The sequence below is a fragment of the Ictidomys tridecemlineatus genome, chromosome 12 (assembly GCF_052094955.1).
Source record: "Ictidomys tridecemlineatus isolate mIctTri1 chromosome 12, mIctTri1.hap1, whole genome shotgun sequence".
In the NCBI taxonomy this organism is placed as follows: domain Eukaryota; kingdom Metazoa; phylum Chordata; class Mammalia; order Rodentia; family Sciuridae; genus Ictidomys; species Ictidomys tridecemlineatus.
The window spans coordinates 89,491,978-89,509,035 of NC_135488.1; the positions used below are offsets into that span (position 1 = coordinate 89,491,978).

Consider the following 17,058-nt stretch of genomic DNA (forward strand, 5'->3'; position numbering starts at 1 on the left):
ACTTTGGGATGCTATTCCAGATAATTCCCAAATTGTAGTTATTAAATAATGAAAGCAGCTCCATTAAAATTGTGAACAAAGTTTGAGAACTCCTGCCAAACACAAAAGTCAGGGGAAAGAAATTATAGGTCGTATCTATAAAGTATGAGTATTTTCCCAAGATTGAATTAAAATAGTTCTTACACTAGATAATGGAATTTAGACTTAAGATTTACCTTGTTGAGAACAATAGGTGTATAATTCGAGTGCAACGTGAAGTGACTTTTCATTTAGTTTTCAATTTTATAATAGAGCTTAAGCTGGGGGGTGAGGAGGGAAAGAAATAGTAAATGTGATTTTCTTTCCCCATGACAAACATGATGTGGAAAACAATGAATAAAAAAGTGTAAGAAAAGAACAAAAGTAGTTTGTAATACTAACCAAGGAGATGTTTGCTAGATGAATGAGATACCTGGGAAAGGATTAATGGATATGGAGAAAATGACTACTTATGTGATGACTTCTTCCCAACCGTGAATGTTCCATTACACTGAAAAAGTGGCAAAAAAAGAGAAAATATAGCTTTATTTCAACAATAGTGCAGCATCATTATTAAAATTATTATTATACTAAAAGACAGATTTCACATCAAATTATTCTTTTATATATCTATTTACATTGGTACTGTGTTAAGTTGACAGCACAGTTAAACTTACTCTTTCTACATTTCTAAAATAGACTATTTTACTTCACTGAAAAAATACTAATATCCTGGATCTGAGAGAGAGAAAGAGAGAAGGAGAGAGAGAGGGAAATAAACTATGCCTTCTTTTTTTAAACTAACAGAGACAAGCTGTCATAACTTTAGCTAAAGTGGAACAGGCCTACAAAGGGATGGTTTTAAAATACTTAATTAAACACTACATACCAGCCGGCTTCCCAAAAGGAACAGCACAGCAGGAGTCTTTGCAATTTTCAATATGTAAAAGGTTCATATAAACGATGCCACTCGTATTTGTGAACAGATGCAATGCATACATGTCACCATGCACTGTTTTCTCATTTGCTGACTGCCAAGTCCATTTCAAGTGTGCAGCCTTCATGAGCAATGTCTGCTCTGTTTCTCTTTAGCAAGCAAATTTGAAAGGCAGAATGTAAGTAATAGAAAATGACTTACTACTATTTTTATGTTTCATATGTTAACATTTTTGGAAGAAAATTAATGGCAGTCAAGCCGCTTGCCCTCTTGACTTGTGACTTCTTAAGCACTAGGCAGTGATGACTATACATGTACAAAATCCTGAGATCATGCTTAGAAAGGAGAATCGGAAGTGCTGGCAGTCTTATGTGAGAGCCAAATGGCTTTGATGCTCTATGTTATAGTCAACTGAGGTATGAAGCTAATTCATGGTGGTTAACAGAGAAGTTGAAATTTGTCCAAATGGCATGGAGCACAGTTTTGAAGTTTCTTTCTACTTAATGGGATCAAACCAGATTGCCTGTGCCCTGGTCTATTGCAATACAATGGTTATGAGGAAAAAGGACTTTTCAGGAGCTTTAATGGGAGGCAATATTTTTGAATGTTAGGAGAGTTTATATGAAAGGAAGAATAGGGATTTACTTCTCTGGCAGCATGAAAAATTTGTCCCATGGGGAAGGTCATTAAGTTTTAAAGAAAAGATACCATTGGTGGTTATTCTGTTAAAAAAAAAAAAAAATACCCTTTCTCGGGTTATTTAAAACAATGACATTGAGTTGTCCTAGACAGAACTCTAAAGATTTCAAGAACTTAAAAATGTTACAAAAGGAGCTGGGGTTGTGGCTCAGTGGCAGAGTGCTTGCCTTGCATATGTGAGGCACGGGGTTCGATCCTCAGGACCACATAAAAATAAATAAACAAAATAAAGATATTGTGTCCATTTATAAATATAAAATATATTATATATTTATAAAAGGCCTGGGACTAGGGGAATGTCCTAGGGAGGAATTTGAAGACCAAAAAGGCCATATGTTTCCCCAAGGTCAATCAAAGTAAGTTGGAGGATCCCCAGAATCCATATCACCTGTATTCTAATCAGAATTGATCCGCCCAAGCAGAACCTCTTTCAAATTCTTAAAGTTTCATACTTTCAAGTTTCACAACAAGATATTACAAGAAAATTGCATATCAGAGAATTGTTGAAGGTATTTTTTATGGTATTATAAAGTAGGGAAATGTAAACAATTTCCGATGGCATTTAGTGTTGTTGAGTGAAAAATAGCTTTTCATATCCTGTTGACTTCTCCTGAAATGAGCCATGTATATCAACTCTGTCTACACATTAAAATCACTTAGGAGAGGCGATTACCAACTGCACCCCTGATGAACTAGCTTATGGGGTCCAGACAATAGTAGTTTAATTTTTAATCTACCTCATGAAATTCCAATGTGCAGTCAAGAGCGAGACTCAGTTTCATTTCACAATAAAAAAAATGGTAACTAGTTTATTTATGTTTAACAGGGAAAGTGAAAAGACCCACAACTGAAGGTTACAAAAATAATAAATAAATAAATAAGTATTTTTACTCAGAAATTTTATTTCTGATTACTGATGGTCATTAAAAAAAAAGGTTATTTCTTTGCTCATAGGGGATTCCTATTTAAAAGTTTCTGCACTTCTAAAAAATTTTCCCTATCAAGGAAATGGATATCTGATAATCATTCATAGTCCTTGGTCTGAATCCTATGTGAATACCAGCCACAATTATTAAAAAGTGTAAAATGTATGTATGTGATATTATGGCTGTTAATTATAGTTGTTAAATAAAATTTTATATTGATTTAGCAAATCATCAAACAGTCATCTCCAAAGGGCCTACTAGTTTTGGATCACAACAGTTTTCTACAAAATGTAATTTTTTTGCCTCATCTCTTCTTTCAATAAGCACCTAGGAATTTGGTGAGATAGTGCATGATTTTATGCAGAAGATATATCCACTTACTGCATATCAAAATATTCAAATTAAAAACTAACACTAGACAAAATACTAAGAAGGTATACATCGTCCAGAGCAGACTTCTTCTATTTAAGTAGGAGATGAAGACTGAGTCAACACCCTGCAAAGAAGGTTCTGAAATAAATGCTGGTAGAGACTGCTCAAGTCAGTGAGTAGAGGCCAGGGAAATGACCCGTGTTGAAGGGATTAAGTGGAGAAATGCAAATAAAGAGTTTAGTATAATAACCAATTAATGATGACATTGCCCTTGTAATCAATATTAAAATCAAATGAGTTTCTATCAAAAAGAAAGAAATTCCTCAACACCAAACATCTTTAATTATTTTCTGGAAAAAAAAGTGTGTTTTAAGTAAATGAGATAGAAGAATCTATTGAATATTTACCCAGAATCTATGTACAAGATGCCAATTAATAATGATAATGGATAATAATAATTGTAACTTCAGTCTCTTAGTGTGTTTAAGCCTTGCCCTCGAAGAAACAAGACACAGTCATATAATAAATCACATTATGAACTATTACCAATTGCAAGCTATTATTGAACTAAATGTAAAAAACATAATTCTAATAAATTATTTCTAATCTTCATGTGGCCATATGAAATATAAAGAAATTTTCATTTCTTTAGCCATATGCATAAAATGTATTCTGTGAAACAAAATGACTTTTGTTGTTCTTAAATTAAAATCCTAAGTTTCAGATTTGTCAACTAAGCTATTTACTGCCATGCTGTTCAAAAAACTATGTCCTTACCAAAAAAATTCTCCTGTTACATGTTGAGCTCTTTCTGTTTTCTAAGTGTACTTCTAAGCAAGCAATGTGTATTAATTTTATTAATGCTGGCAATTATCTTGTGAGATAATTACCCATTTTACTGATGGAGACACTGATACACAGAGAGGTTAAATAATATGCCAAGATCACAGGGTTAGTAAACAGAGAAGGCTGAATTTGAAGCCTGTGCTTAGCCTCTGTGTTACACCATCCAACAAGTATTTCCTGACATTTTAGAAATGGGAACAAATAACAAAATTCATGTGTGAAAAGTTCAATATGGTGCTAGAAAGAAGTACGAACAAAACAATGTTATTCATTCAGATTACTCTTCATTTAGTTGTATATGTTTAACGAATAAAACAAACCATTTGAAATACCAACTAAATAATAGCATTAACTTCTCTTTAAAAATAAATATTTCTAAATTGTTGAGTAGTTACCATTGTTGAGTAGTGACATTCTTCAGAAAGAGAGGTTAAATTATTATTTTGTGACTATATTCCATTCTTATCTCCTCTATCATGTTACTTATCTTTCAATAAATATGTATTGAAATTTTTAACACCCTTTTCACCACTCTTCAAGGTTGCATAGCAAAGAGGATTTGGATAAAAATGAGAAATGAGATAAGAATCATTTAAATGAAACTATTGTATTCAAAAACTCATCCCACATACATGTTAAATCCCATTTAAATTCTAATTCATAAATCTAAAATGAAGAACAAGAGACCCACTTGGCATTCAACCTACACTTAGATTATGCTATAGGCATAGGACCTTTGGGAATCTAATGTACAATTTTCTCCAATACTGTGTCGTGCGTTTAGTTTCATGAAAATTATAATGAAATATATTTAAACTAAGGCAGTGCAAATTATAGAGAATTTGGTCACCTCATTTTGCAAGAATATAATGAATGCTTTCCTCTTTTCTATTATTTTTATCATGCATGTTCAGAGCAATAAAAGTCAAACTCACCTTCTAACACTCTATTTTTACTTCACCACACATTCAAGATCACTTATTATATTGTTTCCCCAGAGATAATTTTGCTACCATTGATTTAAATATTCTTTTGCCTTACAAAGTTAAATAGCTACTGCAAAACAGCCAGGGGAAAGGAAAAGCAAATAATAAGGTTAAAGATTTCAACAACAATGACAAAAAAAAATGGAGTTCTTTGAGGTCTCATATACCTATTGATCTTGACAAGCTTTATATTTAAATATTATCAGCAAACAACAGCTGATATTAAAACAGCTAAATAAATAGTAAACAACTCTAATAATTTATATAGCATACCTTCCTGAGCAATACAAAGCATTGAAATATAAAAACAAAGTAAAAACAAAATATATGAAAGATACACCTAAAGTTGCATTATTAAAAAAACTAAATTTTAGCAACTTTTACATAATTAAATTCAATATATATGTCTCAGAGCCAAGGTAAAATCCCATGCTCTTTTGGGGAACACAGACTGAGTGAATAACACAATGAATATTTGTTCCAAAGCTCTTTTGTCCCCTGTCAATAAACCTTTTTGAGTACTGCTAAAATAAAATACAACTAAGTCACTTGATAGAGTTATCTATTTTCCAAGGAATATACACTAAATATTCATTACATAGTAGGAAACAGATCTCCAAACTACGTTTACCCAAATATGGTCTGAGAACAAGTTTTTCATCTATTAGTTTGGTAAAATAAAGGATCTCAGGATCAAGAAAATATTGCATAGAAGTATACTCTCCATCTCAGATATGTGGTAGGCATGCTTACTAACTGTAAGAAATTCTGCAGAAAAGTAGTCTGAGTATGACCTTGAAATGTTAAACAATGATTTAGAGTCCAGTCAAGGGGCAGCTGAATCACTGCTCCCTAATCTCATAGCACCCATGTCAGATATCAATCATGTCATCTTCATTGATGAGCCCAGATGAGTCACAAAATCACTATCAGTAAAGTGTTGCTGGTGCCCAGCAACAATTGACGAGAGTTTACACATATGATGAACTGTAGTTGCCATTCAGTAGTGGCAAGATCTTCTGAAAAGGGCTAACTTGAAATTAATCCTCTCTCTAAAAAAATAATAATTTGACAAGATTTGTGATTTGAACATGTAGGACAGGCTATTTAATGACTGTATATGTGAAATGAATAGAAAATGCATAGTTTATAGAATGTCTATTAAGCTCCATTGACATCTTTAACACCAGTATTTCATATATGTCCATAGCTGTTCTAATAGAATAGAAAAATTTTTTGAATATTATTTTGTTGTTTTGGGGGATATGATAACTGTTCAAACCAAGTAGATTGAGATTAGTATAGAAGATAAGTGTATGTATTTGTAGGTATGCATGGGTATGCTTTTTATTGTGTTCTCAGGGCACTAACTCTGCCAGTGTGTCACAATATATTGTGCAGAACCCCCACTGTACCAAGCTATACTGAGTACCTGAAGCTATACTGAGTACTAGGAGACAGTCCTGAACACTAGAATCACATAAATAGACTGTTGCAAGTTAGTTTGAAGAAAACTGTGAGAAAGAATAAATAACACAGGCCTGTGGAGATGTGGGTAGAGGCAGAAGAATATGCAAAATCTGGAGGAAAGAGAAAGTGTCTGAGTTACACATAGAAAACTCTAAATTACTGGGATTACAGGAGCACACCACCTTGCCTGGCTCTATTAGTGTTCTGTGTTGCTCAAGCTTTACATGTAAGACAGTCATGGAAGCAATAATGAGACCATCTCCCATATCTTGTTAAGAATTTGGAGATTTGGTCCCAAGTCAGAGACAGGGGAATAAGGGTGGTGAAGGAAAACCATGGAAGTGTTCTAACTATGAGAATAGCAGACTGTGGCATCCCCCTTAATCTTGCGTATCAACTACCATTTTCTGACCCCAAATAAATAATAAATGTTCATGAAAAACTGAGTGAGTAAATGAATATTTTTACTCACTCTAGGTAATGCATTTATTACCTGGAGTGCATTTATTACCTAGCTGAAAGTTCTCACTGTAACAAATCTCCATACTTATACTAAAAGAATAGAGAAAACAATATTAAAATGTCATTTTTTCTCATAGTAAGAAGGAATAAAATAAGGTATATATTATGTTTAGTTCCTATCATATAGTAATTGTTCAATAAATATTAAGTATTATCCATTCAGCAAGTATTTATTAAACATCTAAATTCTGAATACTCCTTTTGGTATATAAAATGATATATGAAATATATAGCCTTAGGACATACCCTCAAATAATTTATTAATAAACTTCCAGGTTGTACAATTTTCAAAGACAGTTACAGAGGTTGATAACTGAACAGCAGCACAGAGACTAGGAGGGAAGTGGAGTTCAGACTATAGCGGTTTTGCCCTGCAGTGGGTCAGATGAAGGGATGGCACACTGGAGAGACAAACCATGTAGAATTTTTCTAGAGAAAGTTTTTAAATGACTGTAAATTCAATAGAATATTGATTTCCAGGATTTTATTTATTTTGTTTGCTTTTCTATATTCATTTTCCTAGAATGAACTAAATAAAACAAATCACAGTCTTATTGGGGGTATAGACATGGATGATGTTTCAGTCAGCTTTTTTGCTACTGTCACCAAAAGACCGGACAAGAACAATTTTAAGGATGGAAAGTTTATTTGGGGGCTCATGATTTCGGAAGTCTCAGGCCAAAGTCAGCTTGAGGTCTTGGGATGGGGCAGAACATCATGGCAGAAGGGTGTGGTGGAGGAAGGCAGCTCAGAACATAATCGGCTCCACATGGAAGGAATAGATGAACTCTAGATAGGGCAGAGGAGGAGTGGGAGGGGAGAAAGGGGCAGGGGGTTAGAAATGATGGTGGAATGTGATGGTCATCATTATCCAAAGTACATGGATGAAGACATGAATTGGCATGAACATATTTTATATACAGAGATATGAAAATTTGTGTTCTATATGTATAACAAGAATTGTGATGCATTCTGCTGTCATGTATTTAAAAAAATAAAAGCAATTTTTAAAAAAGAACATAATCAGCTCCATTCAGCATTGACAAAATATATATCCCAAAGGCACACCCTCTGGTACCTACCTCCAGTCACACCCACCTTCCTGCACTTACCACCAAGTTAATTCTATCAGGAGACCAATACAGTGATTGGGTTAAACTTCTTATAATCCAATCTTTCATCTCTAAACTTTCTTGCATTGTCTCAGACATGAGCTTTTTGGGGGGACACCACATATCTAATGATAACAGATGGAAAGGAGAGACTTTATTTTGAAAATGATATTAGGGCAATATCTAGAGATGATGAAGATAATTTTGATGCTTTATAGAAAGATCTTGAACAGTAAATCAAAGAGGAAAAATAGAAAAATTTTCTTTGTTTCGGTGGTTATAGCACTGTTTGAAACCCACCCTTGCATAGGGTGGGGAGATGATGTACTTTTTTTTAGATTTTTAAAATTTGTTTTAATTAGTTATACATGACAGTATAATGCAGTTTGATTCATCATCACATATAATGAAGTATAATTTTTCATTCTTCAGGTTGTACATGATGTAGAATCCCACCGGTGATATAGTCATATAATGAGTAATGTTATACATATATATATATATATATATATATATATACACAATATATATATATATATATACACATATATATATATCACTTTTTTATCCATTCTTCTGTTGAAGGGCATCTAGGTTGATTCCCTAGTTTAGTTATTATGAGTTGAGCTGCTATAAACATTGATGTGGCTACATCACTGTAATATGCTGATTTTAAGTCCTTTGGATATAAACCGAGGAGTGGGATAGCTGGGTCAAATGGTGGTTCCATTTCAAATTTTCCAAGGACTCTCCATAGTACTTTCCATATTGGTTGCATCGCAGTCCCACCAGCAATACATGAGTGTAACTTTTCCCCCCTCGTCCTCACCAACATTTATTGTTGTTTGTATTCTTGATAATTGCCAAAAGATTATGTACACTTATTGCTAAGCTTTGGTCAGGTCTTACCTTGGTGGTAGATGAGAAGAGGCTAGGATTTGAGATCTTTACTATGTGGGGAATTAGAACTATCAAAAGAACAAAATAATTCACAAGCCAAAATAGATGTGACCACCCCCTGAAGCACTTAAAACATTTGTTTTTCTTGGTATATTTTCCTGTCTGACTAGGAAGCTGTACTGGGTGATTTCTAGAAAGTGCTTTGCTTCTAAGTGTCTGATTCAATTATAGCTCCATTTCTCAAAGTGAAGTAGGTAGATTGTATCCATATTCGTCTAAAGACTACACACACATCAAAAGAGAATTCTTGCCAATCAAAGTATCTAGAACTGAGGGAGATACCAAATGAAAATTGGCAACTTCCTTAAAAATGTCAGTACTCTGAAGTCAGCAAGTGTGTGTGATTATTTTAAACTATTTTGCTAATTTATGCAGAAATGTTATATCAAGAGAACACATACATCACAAAGAATCAGAACGCTAATGTGTGTGGGGTGTGAGAGATACAACTCAATATCCAAGCCAAATACAAAGTAAAGCAGAATAAGGAGGGAGATACAGAAGGATAGTGGAAGGAAATCATCGCATTACAGGGTGGTTAAAAGAAATAAATTTGAGCAAAAAATGAATTGAAGAAAGGAAATGAGTCACGTGAATAATTGGAAAGGTGGTTCCCAGACACGGGGATAAAACAGCAAAAGTAAAGGCCTTGAGGTAGGGGCACACTGTATGATTCCAGAACTGTCAGGAGCCCAGTGTGGCTGGACCAAAGCAGAACAATATTAAAAATATTGCATCAGAGATGTAGCCAGAGGCTAATCCATTAGGTCTTTGAGGCTCTTAGATTTATGAGACTCCATCTGGGACTTCTTTCTGAGGGTGCTGGGAAACCATTGGAGGGTTTTCAGTGAAGAAACAAAACAATCTAATTTACATTAAAAAAAATTCTTTCTGGCTTGAGTAGGCAGGGTAGACTGAAGAGAGGCAAACACCCTATACCCCAGCCAAAAAAAGAAGCAGGGGATAAATACCTTACGGGTTGAGTATCTCTATAATTGTTCGTCAGAACAAGGATATTTTTGAGAGTGAAAGGGGAGTTGTTAATAATTGCAATGGATCAACATCAGTGAACTAGGAATGTCCCCAGCAAGCTGGGACATAGGTTTGCACTAATTAAAGGGCAGTTTTCAAGAACAAATGTACTGAGTAGTTGTTCAAAGAGAGGCAGCTAATATTAATAATTTCAAACACTTTCACATACTAGATTTATAAAATATTAATGGGTAATAGGCTAAAAATAATTTTATGAAAGAATAAACCTGAGATGACTCAGGTAAACTGATTTTTTATTGAATGAATTTGGGGCAGTTTTACTGAACTAATCTGCCTTGGGAATATCTTCACACTGATTTAGTCATTCAGTGTCTCTCAAAGTCATTTTTTCACAGATTTTATTTTTTTTTCAAAGCACTAATTAGTATCTTACGACTCCAGCCTTTCTTGAAACTCAGTATGAGAAAGCTATGCCCCGGGGAGAGAGTGGAAGGGGTGAATCTACTCTTAGAAATAAATCTAAATTTTAGTTAGATTGCTAGGTAGATGTGTCAGCAGTGTGAGAAACCCCAAAACACAATTTTTAAAAAATTTTGATTGATAAATAAAGATTGTATATTGCTATATTATTCAAAGTGTACAATGTGATCATGTGTGACATATGCATATATATAAATGCAATTTAGAAACAATGGCACCCTGATTCAGCAGCTAGCAAAATCTCCATGATGCCCTTGGTCTTTATCTTTTCCCATTTCCATGAAAATCCAATATTCACTTTATGCTTATAGTATTATGGACTTCTAATGCCTTTAAATTCTCAAAGACTTCTTTGTTCTGTCAATCTCCCCTTGCAAGGACTAGGAATCAGAGTCAAAGACAGTGGGCAAAGAACAAAACTTACTCTGAATCAGCCATTGACATGAAGCCAGTACCATATACAGAAAAGTAAAGTATGAAGGTAAGAAGATGAGCTCAGAAAGGAAAAATGTAGTCAGTTTGGCCACATAACAAAACTGAGGATTGTCATAGGTCCTGGAATGGAACATATTGCCTGCAGCTGGATTCATCCCAAATTTTGATGGGACTTGTCTGGGTGAACCGGCCACCAGGACACTTTGAGAATGTGTTACCAGCTTGCAATCACCAGTTCACAAATGACCTATAAGCTTTTTGAAGCTGCTTAAAGAGTACTCCTCTGAATCTCTTCATTCTATCTAATATTTCTTTGGGGAGTGGAAGTGTGGTGGGTATTGTACTCTCCTGTAACTACTTCAAACAATGGAAACTGGCACTTAAAGCAATTCCTCTATACCAGTGTTTTTTAAATATATTAACTCATTAAATCCTGATAATAACCATATGAGCTAAATCCTATTGTCCCATATTCAGATGAGGAAAATGAGGAAGCTACTGAGTAAATCTGTCCAAGATCACATAGTTAGTAGTAAAGCTGGAGAAGTCTGGCTCTAGAGTCAAAGCTATCATCCACTCCATTATGGGCAAATGATTATGGGGATCCCCGAGGAAGGTGGCTTTTTTCTATGATATTGCAGGTTCTAGTCCTTAGGATTCCTATTCCACCTGGCATTCCCTGAAATCTCTGAATACAAGGAGTCTTACGTTTACCTCAAACTTTCTCAGTGGCACCGGTTGCTCTTTTGATCAAATGTATATGAATTTCTGCTTATAAGTAATGTCTGAAAATTCTTCTTTGAATGTATCCCTAGTTTCTATTTTATGATTTAATTAGTCTGTGTGTTGAGAAAATTGACAGGAACAACTAAGCCAAGAAGTACTTGAGAGCTCCAAGTGCAGGATCTTGAGAGCCACCTCTATTTAATTTCTTCTATTTTTGTTTTTGGCTTTTTGTAACTTAAATGCCATTCAGCCTGTTTTCATCCTTCATCTTTGAATCTATTGCAAAAGTAGTGAAAATGTTTTTCATATCTTCATCTAATACTCTGCTATAGTATCTGAACAAAACCATAGCCAGAGCCTTGCTGCATAGGATTCACGATCCATCCAGTGTCAGCAATCCTTGAGCACATTGTTGGTGTTTCATGTGATTGCATTATCATTCAGTCTGCATGTCTCCATTTGGTCCAAAATACCTTTGTGTAGTTACGTCAGATATCCTTGTGAAAGTCAGGAGTCATTTGCCAACAACATTTCTCTGTGCAACTGGTTTTTAATTCCTAAAATTTATAAAGTTAGACTGACTTGATTTTGAACATTAAAATTATGTTTGTTTATTTTCATCCTTTTAAAAAATTTTATTGAGACATAATGATTGTACAGACTTATGGGGTACAGTGTAATAGTTCAAATTATGTACACAACGTGTAGTGGCCAGATGAGGGTGATTAACAAATCGATGACCTGAAATATTTATTTTTTCTTTGTGTTAAAATATTCAAATTCCTCTCTACTAGCTATTTTTATCTCAATCTTATGGTTTCTATTGCAATTTCCAAAGTTCCTCGTAGATAGCTCTTGGTTCAAGGTTCTGAATTAAAATATTCTATACATTTGGGTTGCACCTTACTTGTGTAAAGCATCTGAACAAATTTAAAGCAAAATGTTTTGCCTTTACTTTTTATCTTACACTCCAGTTTCCTCTTGTTTGTTACCCACACTCCAACCCATATACGCAACTATCTAACTCATTTCTGCAAAACCCAAAGACTCAAGTTCAACATTTTCAAAATTAAACTCATCATCTTTGCTATCCATTTAATTGACATTTCTGGTTTATATGATTCATTGACCAACTTAGTGTCTTTTCCTTGGCTTCATGTATCCATACGACATCAAATCAGTCCCAAGTTGTATAGTTCATATCTCCTGTCTTTCTGTCACATTCATTACCATCTGTCTTTTATAGAAATACATGAGTTATTACAATAACATGCTAAGAGAAATCTGCATCCAGCCTGTCTACTCCCAACTATTCTCCACATTGTTGTCAAAGTGATCTGGTTATATAACACTGTTTCGATCAGGCACTCCCTTACATAAAGTCTTTCTATGAATCCCTACAACTCTCAAGATAAAATCAAAATCATTAGTTTAGTATCATAGACCCTTGAAATTTCAGTTTTGTCAAGCATTGTGAATTGTCAATTGTAGCTCTGAGTATATTTCTCAGTGACACTCCATAAATATTTTTTGTTCCAGCTATACCATACTACTTGTGGTTTGCTGTACCAGTGAGAGTGGCTCAGATATCCTTTCTCTCACATGTTCAATATCTTCTTTCTGCTCTTTTACTCCCTTTTAACCTGTTGTGCTTTATGACTCCATATAACAACTGTCCCCTCTCTTGTACCATGCTTTCCATTATTCAATTCTGATTGACATTCTCCCTTGATGCCCACTACACTGAGGGTGTCTCTGTAATTGTAATATCAACATACATTTTTCTGCCTTTCTCTCAGACTCTAAGCTCTTTAGGGGCATATACTTACCTCACACTTCGTTCTATATGTGGGATTTGTCAGTGGCTGGAATATAGTGGATATGGTTGATAAATGTTTATAGAATAAAAATGCTAATGAGTAAAAGCAATTGTCATTACATGAGAAACTCAAGGAAAATATGCTAAGGAGTTATATTCTTTTGTCTTTCATATGCCCCAAACAGATAACCTGTCCCTTCCTGATTTAGCTCCATGCTGATAAGCTAATTTTAAGAATTTTTTTTGTTTTGTACATCCTAAGGTTCACCTGATTAAATTACAAACATTTTTTGTAATATTATTTATTTATACTTTAAAGTAGGAGTAGGCTTTGATGACTTATCAACTAAAAATATATATCTTATTTATTGTAAGGCTATCCAAAATTACTGATCTCAAACCTACCAGTTTCACTAGTTTCAAAGTGAAGGGACTTACACAGAAAAAAGAATAATTGAAATATTTCTCTTTTAAATGAATATCCTCTTTTAAATGATTTTGTTTTCCAATATTCACAAATATTCTGAGAATAAATTTATTTAAAAGTCAAGCATTGGTTTATCTGATTATTAAGGGCAAAAACAATGCATAGTGGTTGTAAACATCCACTAACATTCATAGCAACATTATTCAGATCTTGACCCAACTTTTTGAAGTATTTGCCATACAGTAGTATTGACTTTCTTCAAATATTTTGAAATCCTTTTGGGTAACACTTTCACAAATAAATCTTAATGAGACAGCATCAGACTTCACTCGACTACTGCACCCATTTGGATCTGGAAATTTGTCTCAGTTTTTCACTGTGCGTGAACAGACATACTAACTAAACTCAAATTTATCTGCTTATTTTGAGCTGTGTGGACCTCTCAAAGGTACTAGAACCATATGCTCAGATAGCATCTGAATTTTTATTTTGGTTTTGTATTCTCCTGGTTTTTAGAGTCAAAGTCTTTTCTGACAGTGAGGAGACAATGATAATGAATGCGAGGTGGGTACCCCTAACTGCTAAGAGTCTTTTCCCAAGAGTCCTTCAAATGTAGCTAACCCCTGAATAGCTCTGTTTTGTTTAATTAAGTTGAGACACCATCGCTTGGAAGCCAGGTAATCTCTGGAATCTAACAACTGAATCATTGACAGTCTTTTAATAATAAAGGCTAACCCTGTCAATAAAGAAGATTAATGGTATTAGGTTCAATGTCTAGAGAATAACAGGTAACTACCACACTCAAAACTCAAGTTGTGGCTACAAATTCCAATTCTGCCACACATCAAAAAGCAAATACCGATCTTCTCCAGATCTCTTTTTTCTCTATGGGATGAGGGGTTTGGACTTCATAATCACCAGGATGCTTTCTTGTTATATAAAGTTCACAGTCAAAAATTGTGTAAGAAGGTAGTTGACTTTGTAGAAGCTTCTCATTGTACATGTTGATTTTTAACTCAATAACAGATACATCTGTGATTTTCTCCTACACCCACTTTTTGTTCCTGATATTGCTTGTCATTTTTGCATAATTTTTCCTACTCATTATCATCTGATGAAAAATTATATATGCATAATTAGAGAAGGACAAAAAAAACACTCTTTAAGAGTTTATCTTGAACTTAGATCCTTCTCTTTTCGCCTACATATGTGATATAGGATAGATCGTTCCTCAGAATTCACTTTACTTTCAAAGACAGAATAATAAAAACAATTATGATTATCACCCCATTTGTTGAGTTACTACACTGTAAATAGATAAATCAGAATTTGGATGTATATCTCCCTGGCACTAAAATCTTCACTGTTTCCATGATGTTCAGTGACTCAGATAACCATCATTAAAATGGCAGCTTATATTATCAAGAACATTAATTATGTCTACAAAAATCATAAAATTTGTACATCAACTGAGACAATTTTATTTATTTTATTTCAATTTTATTTATTCCTAGTGTTTGTGATAAAATTTAACATTGACCAATTTAGTACAAAAGCTTAACTCTCTGCAATAGGATTTTTTGCTTGTTTCCGTTTCTATTTCTTCATTAGCAAATTAACAAAAGTAATACAGACTTTACTAGTTATAAGGATTTTCAGACAAAGAAGATAGTGGGTGAGAAAGAATATAAGCAGAATACCTGAAAACAAGTTGTCACTTGATTTCTTAGGATGTAACCAAGATCGTCAAAGAAGGAGAAACAGTTGCTTCAAATCCACATTTTTCCAATAACTGACAAGAATCAAATCCATGAATGATTGACACACTTTTATGAATATCTGCAAAAGGAAAGATGGAACTCAACAATCTATAGATCCCTTTGACTTTATATATGTATAATTCATTTAATCCTAAAATCGAATTCTCGTGAGCGTGTTTCCTCTTTTTAATTCAGAGTTTATTGTTAATAGTTGCATTAGAAAGATTTTTCGAAAATCTATGGTATTAAAGTTTTGATAAAAAATGTTAGGTAGTTTTGGCTTGAGTTAAAAAATGTCAGGTAGCTAAAAGAAAATGCAAGTTAGATGGATGAGTCACCAACTGGTAGTGGGACCACCATACTTGTCACATTTTTGTTGTTATAAAAACTTAGGCCTAATAATTCCAATATGGGTTTGTAGTGATTGCAGAAACCTGAAAAAGAGAGTAGATGCACACATTCAGGAAGATCGTGTCTGACCTTAAAGACCTTAAATGTTTTAAAGCAACAATGTCTGGAGGGGAAAATGGTATCAAGTATCAAATAAAAGGGTTGGAGAGAGAGAAGAATGAAGGAGAGGAGGAAAACCCATTACAGACCTGAATGGACTGTCCATTGGCAGAGGTAACATGGGGAAAGACTGCTGCATTGTCAAGGAAAGAAAACTAGGGTCTTGCATTGATTTTCCAACATCTAAGTTTTGTGATCTTGGGCACATTTATGGCATTTTCTGAACCTAAGCTTCTTTGACTATAAAATAATAGCTTGAATTAGATGGTGTCCTAAGGCTTCACAACTGTTAAATTTTATTCATGAGAGAAAACAGATAAGATTATAAAATATTATCCTTTCTAGATAGGGAGATTCTACTTTGTATTGGTTCTTCACAGTATATATTGAATAAATACAAATTTCATAAGAAGTATAGTGAAGGGCAGTGTTTACAGGTTGAGATATGAGAAAACATTGTTTAGAGAAACAATTAGATAAATTCATTCTCCAATGTTCCTTATTAGTAGATCTTTTTATGCTGTACGTAGTACATGTGTTTCTCAATAATGTGACGAGCATCTTTGTCCATATGTTCCAACTGGATATCAGTCTTGATAAAGCTTTACTGTGCTTTATGGGTTTTGCTTGTTTTCACTGATGTTATTAATACCTTGTATTCAATATTATTGCCAAGCTGACATCAAAGTCTCCATTTTTAGTCTTATTCTTGAGCATCTCTGGTTATATAAATAGATAGTTGTGAATTCACTACTCCTTCCCCCTCTCCATAAATCACTTCAAAACATTAACATATTATATTCAACATTGCATCTTTAGCATATACACAGAATTTTAAATTTATATAAGACTCATTAAGTACCTAAAGAACATTCATCTTTGTTTCCTCAAACTTATTGGAATGCTTGGTACCTAGTAGGTTCTAATCAGTCTTGAATAAATTAATATGCATATATATATATATATATATATATATATATATATGGAAAGAAACATGGTTTCTGCATTCCATAAGAGTGGAAACTTTAGGAGAACAAATATTTAGAGCGTAGGAAATGAA

At 33.8% G+C, this 17,058-nt stretch overlaps 1 protein-coding gene across 1 annotated transcript in view; it reads left to right on the forward strand.

Annotated features, from left to right (window-relative positions):
* The window catches only part of Slc8a1 (solute carrier family 8 member A1), a 360,712-nt gene that overhangs the window by 1,132 nt on the left and 342,522 nt on the right, over positions 1–17,058 (forward strand). The window lies entirely within an intron of this gene.